Here is a 14,738-nt window from a genome sequence, read left to right on the forward strand (position 1 = left end):
CCAGTACAGAATTTGGACAAAGTTTATAAGTAAATAGAAATACACACAAAGACACAAAACACCAAATTATCACTTGAGAACAAATGAAAACAAAGTGTTTTTCAGGCATCGTGTTCAGAATCTACAATACGATTAGGAGGAGAAAGTGAGCCTGCTCTTCTCTGTGACAGCAGCAACATTTAGACAAACACAGTCAGGTCGCCTCTTTGTGATCAAAGTCTTTTTTATTAACATTTTCCAATCATACAAAACAGTACAAACAATATCAAACTGCATGAACAGACACAATCAGAACAAACATAAACCCTTCCCACCCCATCCCCAAAATACCAGACCAATGTTGGAGTACATGTACACGGCATGAAATTGGCACCCGCCCACCCGCCAAGTGCGGGTAACTTTTGTGATTGGCGGGTGAAAGTGTCAATCTACCTGCCACGTTGGCGGGTATAGTATCCCGATTTTGATCGGGATATTGAAGTATCCCCTTTTCGTGTTTGTCCATGTAAACACCATATCCCGAATTCAGAAATAGGGATATGCTCATTTCACGATTTCAAGAAACCCGGCTTTGCTACCTGGAGTACTCCGATAGAAGCCAGACAGCACGGTCGGTCTTACCGACGTCGGCAATTGGAGGGCACCAGCGGCAAAGTGTCGGCAGGGTTTTTTTCCCCTGCACGCCAAATACAACTTGTCAGTTTAGGTGGGTAAACCATCGGCGGGATGAGTCTATGCCGCTCCAACATATATGCGCACTCCGTAGATCGGCGGAGGAACCGTGAGGAACCATTTTGCCGATCCCGCCCTATGCCACAATTTATATGATGATATATGATATGATATGATGATATTTGGTAGAATGCATAGACTAATCCGGTTTAGGATAACTTTTTGGAGATAGTAACGTTAAGGTTAACGTTAACGGTTAGCGTTACACAAGATGTTTCTCAAGCTATCTGGTTACGTTAGCTGCTAACTTACATACTGTATATGGCTAACTTAGAGGATAACACGTAAGTAAACTCATTGTAGAAGTGTTTTTAATCAGATATTGTATTCTATGACGTCTGTTGTGGTTAGAAAATGCTTTAACGGAATGTGTTTTCAGCAAACGTTAGGTAGGTAGCTAGCGTTAACGTTAGCATAATTACAGTAGCTTGCCGGGAGAGTCATGCTAGCAGAGGTGAAGTTCGGCACTTGTTTTGAATCTGAGGGACCAGTGGTTACTTCGGCATTTACGTTCAATTTAAACTAAAGCAGAACTTCAAGCATAACTCTCGCCAAAATGCATCCTAGGGTGTTTTTGTGAATGCACCTGAATCAAACTTTCGTTTAAAAGCATAATTACGTCCGAAGCGCAACTTTTAACCCTTACGCAACAAAAATATATTTCTCAATATATTATATGACAATATATTTCAGGTCTATTCATATATTGTGAATTTAAAATGGTAATATATGGTGGGATATATTATATAATGATATATTATATATGTAAGTGATATATTACAGGGTATATTAAAATACTGCAATTATTGCCGTTTTCATATATTGAATAAATACATAAATATACGATTTCATATACTGAATAAATACATTAATATACTATTTAATATATTATTAAATATATTGACATATGTCCCATATTATGGGCGATTATATATCAGAAGAGGCATTTTAAATATATGTAAATATATATGTAAAAATATATGAGAAGTTATACCTCAATGTACAAGATAATATAATCAGATTTATATGGGAACATATATCTTAACTATGTTGAAAAATATATAAATATATATTAAATATATTGTATATAATTATCATATTATATATTTCATTTATGGTAAATATTAAATAATGTGCTCAGTGTTGAATTGTATGCAACTGGACTTTTTCTTTGTATACAACTTAACTATTTTGACTACCATGACCTGGATGAATGAGAATCTTCACAGATAATCTAATGTACAATTTCTGTCGTACATTTGAAAATATATATTGAATAATACATCAATATACAGTACTTCCTTAACTGAATAAGGTTTATTTTTCATTAAAACATGTTATTTTTTAAAACAGGCCATATTTTAAATCCACAACTATAAGTGAACAAAAACACTTTAAATAAAAAATTTCCAAGGCGCACCTTCTTCAATACGGATAAATAAATTAAAAAAAAAAATCAGTGCAACAACAAAAGTAGGAAAAAACAGGATAACAATCAAACAAAAGGACAACGATCAAACAAAGTGTTGTTAGCAAGTGTCACACATGCTAAAGGCCCACTCAGATAATTCAATTGACCGTGGACTTTATCTTCTGCTGGTGCCGTAACTCACAAATCCTTTTGTTAATGGCGGTTCTTATATCTGAAATCTTGACCCCCGGATGTTTCTCAGCAACTGCATCTGTAAAAGATAGCATAAGAAAGACAAATGTCATTGTTGCAAAAGGAAAGATGAGGTGGATCCCAATATTTGTAATTTCCTAGCATGCCTACTCCTCGCTCCTCAGGGGGTTACCTATAGATAGTTCAGTCTGAAATCAGATTTGGCTTCTCAGAAAACCAAAGGAGTTAGGAGGGGTTCTCCAAGGGGCTTTTAGAGTGAGTAGGTTACTACTGTATCCACTTTCTTTTCCAGGAAGTATTGTGGTGAGTGCGAGCAACTGTACTTTGCCGTAGTCAAGCGTTTGCTGATTGAAGGTGAATAGGCCATATGCTGCAGGGCTTCAGGAAATTGGACAATCTGATTGGCTCTTTGCCTGACAGTGATTGGGAGTTTGTAAAGGCCTATTCTAGAGAATAGAAATCGCTTTATATCAAAGCTGTTAAAGCTTTTCATTCATCCATTTCACTATAAGTCATGTATATTTCAGTCCTAAAGTGTTTGTTACCATTTACAATACAATGCAAAATATATTCATCCTCTAAAAATAAATTTGTTAAGTCTTACCAAGTAAAGCTTTAAGCTTTGTGGGGTCTAGAGGTTGACGTCTTTCAGCAGATGGGTCCACCTTGTTGACCCCTCCTGTCAGGTTGGACTTCAGCAAGACATCAACGCTGAAGAGGCCCAGCAGGAGAGTGCGGGCCATTGCTTTTGCTGTAGGTTGTGCTTTAGCGGTCTCCCAACAATGGGCAGACACTCTCGTGGACTCATCATTCCCTAGTTTCACCTAATTAATTGTAAGAAGAAAAGACAAAAAACAGAATCACCAATGACAGAATGTTTTTAATTTATGTTTTTAAAATAAAATTACCAATGACAAAGTTTTTAATTGATTATTACAAAAATGTACTTACTGATGTTGATTTGGAAGGTGTGGGAGATGTGGGTTGAGGAGGAGATGGTGCAGTAGGTGATGGTGTAGCAACACTGGCCTCATATTCACTTTCCCCTTCATAGCTGGAGCTGCTGGTGACTTTGTCCGCAATGAGGGTCTTCACCACCGCTAGGAGTGATGGAATTTCTGGGAAATATGGCCCACTGAATTTACTACAACAGGACTCCAAATACGTAGTAAATACATAACATATATATATACATAAAAACACCGCCACTCATTTTTCAAAGTGTGTGTTGTAGCCCTGTTAATTCACGTTGCTAAGTCCTATCGATAGGTATGAGAATGACAGTTTTTCATGCACGGTAGACCGAATAGCGAAACAGCAGCCAAAGCTAACTGATGGGGGCATGTCAGTTTCGTTTTGATATGCCCCTATCTGTTAGCGTTAGCGGCCAGTTCGCGAATTCGGTCTATGTTGCACCTACTGATGTCTATATCTGTAGATTTCCCCTAAATTGTAGACACAGGTAGGCCTACATGTATATCTTTAAGAATAACACCAAAAATGAGGAGACAATGATTTAAACAATCTAAAACAATGCCTATTTTAATCTAAAAGAGATAGTTACCTTTAACTGCTATTTTCCGCAGCCTTGTATTTTCCTTATTCAAAGCCTTGATTTGGCTCTCGAGGTCTTTAGTGCCTGCAGGAGATCCTCCACTCTGCTGCTCCCGTAGTCTTTGATTTTCTTCCTTTAGAGCCCTGATCTCCTCCAAAAGTGTCTCAGTGTCCCCTGGGCTGAAGTTAGGCTCGTCTTGGGAGAGAATCTCTAATTCAGACTGTCTTGCCGCAAGGAGTTTGTAGTTTTTCTGTTGGGTAAAAATGATCAAATCAATTATGTATGAAGCAATACACACAAAAGTTAGGAAAATGAAACCATACATGGATTACAATGAATCATTAAGCTTTATATGTCCCACGGCTAAATGTGTTTAAATTCATAGTTGTCCACTAGCACTAACATACAGACACACAAACACCTATGGGCAATTTACCAATTAACTAATTCACCTATTAACCTAACATGCTTCCAAACTTTGGCATGTGGGAGGATGCCAGAGTGCCCAGAGAAAATAGCAAACTCCACACAAAAAGGTCTCAGCCAGCCAGTGGGTTTCAACCCAGAACCGTCTTGCTGTGAGGCGACAGTGCCACTACGCCACCATGCCGCTAGTCCCAAAATGATTACAGCAAATACTTTTTATTTTCTATTGTTTGATGGCTGGCTCACAACCGAGTACAAAAATCAGAGATGTTAAAATATATTATCAAAACAGCTGCCATAAAAAGAACCCCTTACCTTTTTGGCAACTCGGCCTACAGATTCTTCCTGGGTGTTCAGGTAGAGTTTATTGGGTAACCTCTTTCTCTTGTTGCCCTTTGGTTGGTCCTCTTCCAAAAGCTTCCGCTCAGCAATTTTGAGTGTAGACTCTTTTTCTGTTGTTAAAAAAATAGTAGCAAGACAGAATTAAATTCCTACGAAACTATGTTAGAGGCTGCAGACCAAACGGGGACAGAGTGTACCCCAATAACTAATGTTAACTGAATGGGGCACAGCAAAATGAAACTGAACGTAAGTTACTATGGTCCATTCACTGTTAATTGCCAGTTCAGTATTTGGTCTATGTTGTATCAAATGTTCTCGTTCTTTAGCCTAATAACAGCACCTCAAAAAACAGGGCTATTGACTGATTCACACCAAACCTCTCCTTTAATTTCACAATGTACAGCCACCACACTGACTTTTACTAACTGTACAATGTTGGCTAACAATGTTTATGTGTGACAGTTAAGAATTCTTAGTTACAAATCAACTCAAATCTTAGGTGACATTTTTCAATTTAGATTTAATTGATGTTTTACAAAGTGTTTAATTAATGTTTCAATGCTTTTTCAAAATTCATATGAAGCCAGACTCATGACTAATGGCCGTTAGCTAGTTTTATTATTACAGAATAGGACATACTTAGTTAGCTAAAGCTAATGTTAGCTAGCTGGCTAGAAGTTCAAATGAAGCGGGACTTCCTTGACTATCAGCCCTTAACGGTCGGCAGCGTGACTTTCGGCCTAATCCCGCTTCATTCATGGTCCCAAAGCTAACCTTACTTGTCCAATGATGCAAAACCCTCAACAGGTTAATTGCTATCATGATTAATATTGTATGACTAATGAAGTATAAAGACATCATGATAAGCACATGTACTTGCCTGCCAACTGCACGATGTGTGCTGATTCAACTGGCCACCCATTAGAAGGCCTTTTCGCACCGATGCTGCGGCACTCAATGAGATACTCTTTTCCTGTGTTTTCAGGGTCGAACTCTATTATCCAACTTACGGGGACTATGCTAAGGGCGCCTTCATCATTCCCCTTTGACCAGCTCACAAGAGCAAACTTCATTTTCTCCTCTCACCGACGGCTGAAACACGCAGAGAATACGCAGAGTGGTAGAACCCGTAATGGTAGCTTGTCGTTCTTCGCGCTCATAAAACCACCACAGGGACTATGGGTAACAAGTAGCTCGACCAATCAGAGACGTTACTTTTACACTGTAGGATTCTGGGTAGTGTTGCAAATCTATTTAATTTATTAATTAATTTAAACTACATTTTTAGATTCTCTTAGTTAACGTTTTAGTCTTGCTTTACAATCATGTGCTCACTGTACAAAACATAGAGAAACGGATGGGATATTAACCTGTGGAAACCAAGCGAGTCCTCACTGCTGCGGTCTTTTTGATGCTGTGGAGGGTTCCGTTGTTCCATCACTCCATCACACCAGAAGAAGAGAGGCAGGCATGGACCGAAGGAGAAGGAAATACACTTCCCCAGACTCAGAATACGAGATTCCATCAAGAACAAGGAGATACTGGAAAAGGAGGTTTGTGTTTTACTCCAACCTAGTCTAGTTAAATTACATTATTAAATAGTTGTTCTGTATTTAGGCTACTGTTGTAGTTTCGTGGTTTGTGTGACTTTTTACAAGCTTGCGACTTAGCTAAACGTAGCTAGCATGATGCAGCACACTGGTTCGCAAACATTACGGAGAGTGGTGTTTTTTGCTACGAGGGATGATGAAGCAGTTAAGGGTGCAGAGAGAGAGATCAGAGGGGTGAGGGGTGGGGTCACATAAACAGTGTCACATAAATGTTGTATGCTCAGGACAGCCTCTGATAGATACTCATTAAAATAATGCAATTCTTATTCTAGGAAACTGATTGAGGCCATCAAGATGCATCAGTCAAAGCAGGAAATGGTGAGTCGTGAACATGACCTTTTGCATGTATTTTGTAGACATTGGACAGTATGCTGCACTAAATGGACATATTTTAACCAGTTCATTGAAATATATCTTTCTTGATTAGTATCTATTTAGAAAGTTGAGCAAAGTCCTGTGTCAGACCAACTGTTGAGTGGGATAATTGGAAAGCCCTCCATTTGAGGCATTTGGTGGTAAAATCTGATCTTTGCCATCCACTTTGCAGGCCGTTGGCATTTGGCCCTTTTTTAACAAAGTATATTTTTTGTTAGGATTTATTAAATATTGATGAAGTACAGCCTATTTACAATGCAATGCATATCCAACATGTATGTATGCGTATATACAGTATAACCATGAATACCATACATATGCTTTGTCTTAAAGTGTTCTCTATTCTTACACAGCAGAAACTGGATGAGGAGTCCTCTGACCTCGACTCTGACAATGGCTCAGAAGATGCACATGATGGTGGTGGGATTACGGTAAGTAATCTATTGATAACTACTACTAATCTTCTAATCTTCTGACTCTGTGTTTCACTGATAGCACTTCCTGTAAGACTTCTCTATTCTCACACAGCAGAAACTGGATGAGGAGTCCTCTAACCTCGACTCTGACAATGCCTCAGAAGACATTACAGTAAGTATAATTTACTTTTGACATCAACACTGGATGACTAGAATATTGTTTTGAACTGTTCCGCTCACTTTGCAGACATTTGGCATTTGTAAGAGGGTCCCTTGGAGCCCCTATAATTGCTAAATAACGTTGAATTATAAAACACAATCAAAATGATCATCCATGTATGCCATATATATGCTTTGTCTTAAAGTGTTCTCTATTCTTACACAGCAGAAACTGGATGAGGAGTCCTCTGACCTCGACTCTGACAATGGCTCAGAAGATGCACATGATGGTGGTGGGATTACGGTAAGTAATCTATTGATAACTACTACTAATCTTCTGCTCTGTGTTTGACTGTTTCACTGATAGCACTTCCTCTAAGACTTCTCTATTTTCACACAGCAGAAACTGGATCAGGAGTCCTCTAACCTCGACTCTGACAATGGCTCTCAAGACATTACAGTAAGTATAATTTACTTTTGACATCAACACTGGATGACTATAATATTGTTTTGAACTGTTCCGCTCACTTTGCAGACATTTGGCATTTGTAAGAGAGTCCCTTGGAGCCCTTATAATTGCTAAATAACGTTGAATTATAAAACACAATCAAAATAATCATCCATGTATGCCATATATATGCTTTGTCTTAAACTGTTCTCTATTCTCACACAGCAGAAACTGGATCAGGAGTCCTCTGACCTCGACTCTGACAATGGCTCAGAAGACATTACAGTAAGTATAATTTACTTTTGACATCAATACTGGATGACTAGAATATTGTTTTGAACTGTTCCGCTCACTTTGCAGACATTTGGCATTTGTAAGAGAGTCCCTTGGAGCCAACACAGCAGCTTATGTCTGTCAACTTTTCCTTGGGCTTGTATTTTCCCCCTACAGAGCCTGCACACAGACCCTGAATCTGATGAACTACCACCAAATTTGAGCCAAACAACAGAGTCATCGATCTTCAGTTTTGAGGACAGTGTTGACCTTGGTATGTTTGAACCACTATTGCAGTCTTTTACTGACTCTGAATCCATTGGCAGTGGAGAAGAATTTCCCATGGAAGACAGCACGGACAAGTCAGTAAATGAAGAATCACATTTGGGAGTAGACATTAATGAAAGGCTTCCTCCAGTAAATGATGAGCCTCTTTACACAGGCTCACAACTAACAAAAGCTCAGAGTTTTTTACTTATACTTTCATATGCTTTGAGACACTCACTTACTGGTGTGGCCCTGTCTGATCTCTTAGATTTGATTAATATCCACTGTCCAGAAAATGTTCTAACTTCAAAGCATCTGTTCCTAAAAGAGCTAACACCAACACAAGGTCACCTAGAATGTCACATATATTGTCCTAACTGTGAATATTACATTGGCGACCAAGTCACTGAAGGGCAGTGTTCTGTATGTAACTCTGCATGGGATAGAAACAGCTCACTGAAGAATGGAAATTTCTTCCTATACTTACCCATTCAAACACAACTGGAACATCTTCTTCAAAGAGACGATATTGCATGTTGTCTCAAGTCAGGAAATGTCACATGTAATTCAGAAAGTTATGATGACATATGTTGCGGTAAAATGTATCAGAATCTGAACAAAGATGGTGGCCCACTAGACAGTCCTCATGCATTCTCCTTAACATTAAATTGTGATGGAGTTCCAGTATTCAAATCATCCCAGTATGCAATTTGGCCATTACAAGGGATGGTAAATGAGCTTCCTTATCATGTCCGTAAAGAGAATGTTTTACTTTTTGGCCTATGGTTTGGTACTAAAAAGCCAAATGTTAATACATTTTTAAAACCATTCACAAAAGAGTGTCAGTCATTGTCAACTGTTGGCTTCAAGTTACACAGAAACAACACTGTGAATCATTGTAGAGTGATAGCAGCTGTTATGATGTGTGATTCAGTTGCCAGGCCCATTCTGCAAAATATGACACAATTTAATGGTCATTATGGTTGCAGCCTCTGCCTCCATCCTGGTGAACAAGTTCCAAAAGGAAATGGAACTGTTAGGGTTTATCCATACAAAGATGTTCCAAAAAGAGATCATGCTACAACCCTAACTGATGCAAGGGAGGCTGTGCGCACCACACAATCTGTGAGAGGCATTAAAGGGGTCACGTGTCTTGTCAACATCCCACACTTTGATATCATATCAGGAATGCCTCCTGACCATATGCATAATGTACATCTTGGAGTTGTTCGGCAAATGACAAGCCTGTGGCTGGATAGTGAAAACCATATGGAGCCATATTATATTGGTAATCGTGTTCCTGAACTCGACCAACAACTCTTGAGAATTAAACCACCTTGCAATATCACAAGAGTGCCCCGCTCTTTTCAGCAAAGGAAGTTTTGGAAAGCCAGTGAATGGCAGAACTGGTTACTTTTTTATGGCATCTTTGTGCTAAAGGGAATACTTCCCCATGCATTTTACCAGCACTGGTTAATCCTTGTCACCTTCATGTATTTGCTATGTAAGGACACTGTCACATCAGAGGGGTTAAAAAGATGTGAAAGGCTAGTTGTTGAGTTTGTCAAACAGTTTGAAACACTGTATGGAAAGGCAAATGTGTCATTTAATGTACATTTATGTCTTCATTTGCCAGACTCTGTCAGAAATTGGGGACCTTTGTGGGCACATTCAGGATATATTTTTGAGTCTTTTAATGGGGAGATACTGAAGATGTTTCATGGCACACAATGTGTTCCCCTACAAATAATGAAACAATTCACATATAGACAAGTTTTGCCTCTTTTGAAAAACAATGCACTAAGAAATGCTGTGCCTAAATGTATACAGTTATGTAACACCTTGACTGGTGAAAAAAAGCTGAAACATTTTGAAAGAGTTGCAGATCAAGTTGTGACCCTTGGTTTACACTTTGTACGAAAACTTACTAATGAAGAGATACTGGCTATGAGAGAGACACTTTCAGTCACCACGGATACAGTTGTGAAAATATTCAGTAGAATTTTGGTCAAAGGAGAACTGTATTACTCAGAGCAGTTCACTAGAGTAAGGAAAAGGAACAGCTTCACTGTTTTGTTGGATAATGGACACATAATCACTGTGTATTATTACATTTTGGTTGAGAGACTTGATAACAGAAAATGTTTTGCTGTTGGAAGACGGTATGACAAATCAAAAAGTTCACTGCTACATTTAGAAAATGTAGTTGGCTTGAAAAGAGAGTTGCAGGGCAGGAAACAGGTTTTTGATGTGATGAAATTCAACAGGAAATGCATGTTAGTTGATCTGCCACATTATGCCAACCTTTATGCATGTATTCCTCCACGTTCCAGTGTGGAGGACTGAAATGCAATGTTGAGGATGAAATGTCATGAGAATATAATGATGAGGATGAAATGTGGGGAAATAAAAAGTGGACTCTTGTACTTTTTGCTGTTGTTAATGATTTCTTTTATAATACTCTGGCACCTACATTTTACCATATATGAATCAATACATAGCCATATATGGTCTATCCATATGGATTTATAATATAAAATATGACTGTCATGCAAAATGTTGATTTGGAGCCTGGAGCTTGCTTAACTCATAAAAATACTTTGTTTCAATAAACATACAAGCAATAATGTAATATAGGTTCATTTACACAGCAATTTATTCAAAAATATATTAATCAATACATAGCAATACTTTGTCCATCCATATATTGCTATATATTTTAAAATATATGGGTAAGTTTCTCATGTATTGAAATATATTTCCTAATGTATTGCAATATAAATTCTAGTATATTGCAATATACTTTTGTTTCGTAAGGGAAGCTTGTCCGAGTTGTCGTTTTCGGGTGAGATGGCCTTTTGAATGGTGATGCTAAGGGGAACTACTATTTTGATACATGATCGTGTCAAAATAGTAGTTTTTAAAACACCAAGAAGGCTCGACACAACTTGAAACTTTGATCGAAGTATCATCAGTGTCTCTACACATGAACTCGAGCATTGAGAACATTGTTCGTGTACACATAGTTTACTAAAAAGAAAGGGTTTGGACAACTCACTCCTTGACTGGCAAGATGGTGGCGAGCAGAAAAACCAAGTGAGTTGTTCACAACCTCTCTTTTAGTAAACTCTGTGTACACAGTTCAATGTTCGAGTTTATGTGTAGAGACACTGATGATACCTCGATCAAGGTTTCATGTTGTGTCCAGCCTTCTTAGTATTTTTAAAATAGCAATTTGACGCGATCATGTATCAAAATAGTAGTACTCCTAGCATTCCCATTCAAAAGGCCATTTCACCTGAAAACAACAACGCAAGCTTAAAGGTGGCGCTTCGGATATAATTATGCTTTTAAACTAAAGTTTGACTCGATACATTCACATTGCACAGTAGTCTCTAGATCACAACCTGGTCTAATACATATTTGTCATTTTATGTATTGTTTGCAGGGTCCTCAAATTGTCTATAAACTAATGCTCCCTACATGATTATCTGTTCCACAGGCAATGTTCAGTCCCACGCACGTTCCAGATCCTGTCCAGTTCACAGCTCCAACACAGGTACACAGTAAAACCTTGACCATCATCACCCTAATATGTAATCTATAATTTGGTTCTAAGCTGAAGTTCACTTTGGTCTCAGTCATGTGAAGTTTGTCATCAGGAACACAATATATGAGCAGATGGATCTAACTAGCTTACTACTCAAACATTACCTTACATACTAAAATCCACTGCTTCATCAATCCCTTATTTAATCAAAATGTATATCCCTGTTTGTTCCCTACATTTACTATGTGTGTCTGTTTCACAGCAATGTACAGTTACTCCCAACAGTTATTGTTTTTTACTGGATGTATTGTACACCTCAGCTGTGCTGTTGCCGTTTTCGTTGCTGTGCTGCTCAATAATGGAATAATAACCATAATTTAGGTCAAAACTGAAATCACAATTATTTAGCCTAAACCAGGGGTTCTCAACATTTTCTATCCCATAGCCCACCTAGACATACTTGTAACAGAACAGGGCTCGGTAAATAGCCTATTGTTAATATACTGTATGTGAATGTTAGCCTCTGCATGTCTCTAATTAATGATAACTCTAAAGATCAAACCAATGTGGCCAAGATATGACATTTTCATGATATGTCTGTTGTAGGACTGAAACGATTGCTCGACTGACTATTTTGGAGGGAGTTTCTTCCCGTGAGGATGGACACTGGATTACAGCGGCCCTCACAACCCCACACCACCACCCCACCCCTTTCAAGTGTACATATTGTATGTAGTTCTCTGCAAACCTATGGTGGCATCATGCCTTCAGTGTGTCTTGAACAACCACACATAAAAGGCTGTTATGTGCTACTGAATCAATCAGATGGCAAAGCATAGTAATGTTATAAGCAAAGGGGCAGAATAGAAATGTTTATTTTTTCTGTTAGTTCTTTTAGGGGACCTTGATGCACTGGTATCTCACATTGTCCCACACTGTCCCACACAAACGTAGCCTTTGTCCCACATCTGGTGAATTGGGATCTGGTCACCCTATCAGTAACAGTTAGAAACATTCATTGTGGCGTTTTATTCCACAGTTTAGATTTATCAATTTGCTATGTGGTAGATATATGACCGCTACCTGTTGATGTGGTTAGACGTTTTTTGAGTGAAGCTGACTTTTTTTGTCAGCTTCAAGCTTCAGCCTTCAAGTGAGAGAACTGCAACATTATAGCCAACTTCGCTCCTTGAAACCCAGTTGCTCCTCATCAGTGTAGATAGTGGTAGTACCCTAGCAACTGGGCTTAAAATAATACCCCTTTGTACAAATCTGAACATAAAAGTACCAGCCTACAAAAGCATAATAACTAATCAATAAGTCCGGGACATATTTTAGCGTAGGCTTAGTCAAAATTATATTTGGGTGCCAGACAGGAGAGTAAATTATTTTTTCAACCTGCCAATTTCAATTTCAATTTCAAACTTCTTAATAAAGTTAGCCTGGTTAACTCAATACCTTTGCTACGAAAGGGATAAACAAAAACACCACCAGTTTCAGTGTTGTTCAATAAATTAAATTAGATGTATTGAAACAATATTATAACTCACATACATAAAGACCAGATTAATATGCCATGTCATCAATACCAAACACATTTTCTCAAAAGGTCATAAATCAAACAGAAATTCCCATAAATTCACAATATGGTCAAAATAACAACCAATTATAATTAAAAGAAAATACATCGAACGTTTACTCTTCAACTTTCGAAAGAAAAGTGTCCATTAAGAGTTATTAAGAAAAATTTTAACTGAAGGGCGGGTAATTCCACCGTGGGAAAGCAAGTCAATCCAATGTCACATGAAAGACCGACCCCTGGGATTTCACCGGCAACTTTCCTCCGAAACAGTTTAGGTGGATCCAGCTGGTTTTGGTTTGATCTTCGTTTATTTCTTTGAAATAAGTAATTAATTATTTTACTTTTAAACTTAAAATTTCCAAAAGCTCGATTTTCCGTTAGTTATCTTTTGTTAGTCTCACTCTTGAGTTCTCCTCCATGCGGCTTAGTTGACTGAGAGATTTTTTTCCTCAGGTGTGTCCCATTTATCTCCTTCCTTCCCACTTCACTTCCTGTCTAGGTGGAAAGGGATTGGTTGCTTTGTAGTCTCAGGTCTCCGCTATATTCTACAATATTAAAGCGCCATTTCCCCAGAAAAAAATACTGATGTAAACAAGGTCGCCTCTTTAAGCAAACCACTGCAGTCGTACAAGAGAGAAACTGAAGTATCGATCTCATTATATTGGTATCGATATTTGGATCAATCCTCCACTGGTATCTACTGCACCAGCTTCATTAGTGTGGCACCACACATGATCTGTTGTCTAAGACTTTTTTGTCCATAGTGTAGAATTCACAAAGAATTTGTGTGTGAATTTTGGTGGTGACAAATTCACACACAACTACCAAGCAAAATAATATCACAAATGCACACATTGATTTGTATATTTTTAATTGCAAAATTAATTTGCATTCACAAAGCTCATAATTTTAGCTTCAAAAGTCTTCAATGCTTACGAATGTCTAATGCACATATGGATTGTCAGATACACACAGATCAGGCTGCATGAGTTTGATACTGTTATCACGATGCTCAGAGCCACGCAGATCCACAAATCCGTGGTGCGTTGATATGTCACTGGGAAACAGGGAAATCTTTCATCTTTGATACATATCATTCCAATAGTGAAAATTAATATTTTCTTATATAATCCGTCATTCGTAATGAATTGAACATGTTATTAAATGTACTGAACAGCATTAGATGTGCTGCACTTAAATCACCTACAGCGTCATTCTGAAACAAATGACAGCTTGAGAATTTAGAAAGAGCCAGGTATGTTTTACAAGGAGTTGGCAGAGATCAAACAAGAACTAATAAGAGGTGAATATTGTATTTGTTGCGGCCTGTTGGCCTGAAGATAATTTCCTGTAGTTTAAATCCCACTTTTCCTCTGTGC

At 38.1% G+C, this 14,738-nt stretch overlaps 1 long non-coding RNA gene across 1 annotated transcript; it reads left to right on the plus strand.

Moving 5' to 3' along the window:
* Positions 1-858: 858 nt before the first annotated feature.
* LOC311487852 lies at positions 859-12,570 on the plus strand. The gene is made up of 3 exons (XR_014699059.1): positions 859-1,016; positions 11,730-11,786; positions 12,384-12,570. It is a non-coding gene; the product is annotated as an uncharacterized lncRNA (long non-coding RNA).
* The last annotated feature ends 2,168 nt before the right edge of the window (positions 12,571-14,738 follow it).

The sequence above is a fragment of the Chelon labrosus genome (genome assembly GCF_963514085.1).
Source record: "Chelon labrosus genome assembly, chromosome: 5".
NCBI lineage: Eukaryota > Metazoa > Chordata > Actinopteri > Mugiliformes > Mugilidae > Chelon > Chelon labrosus.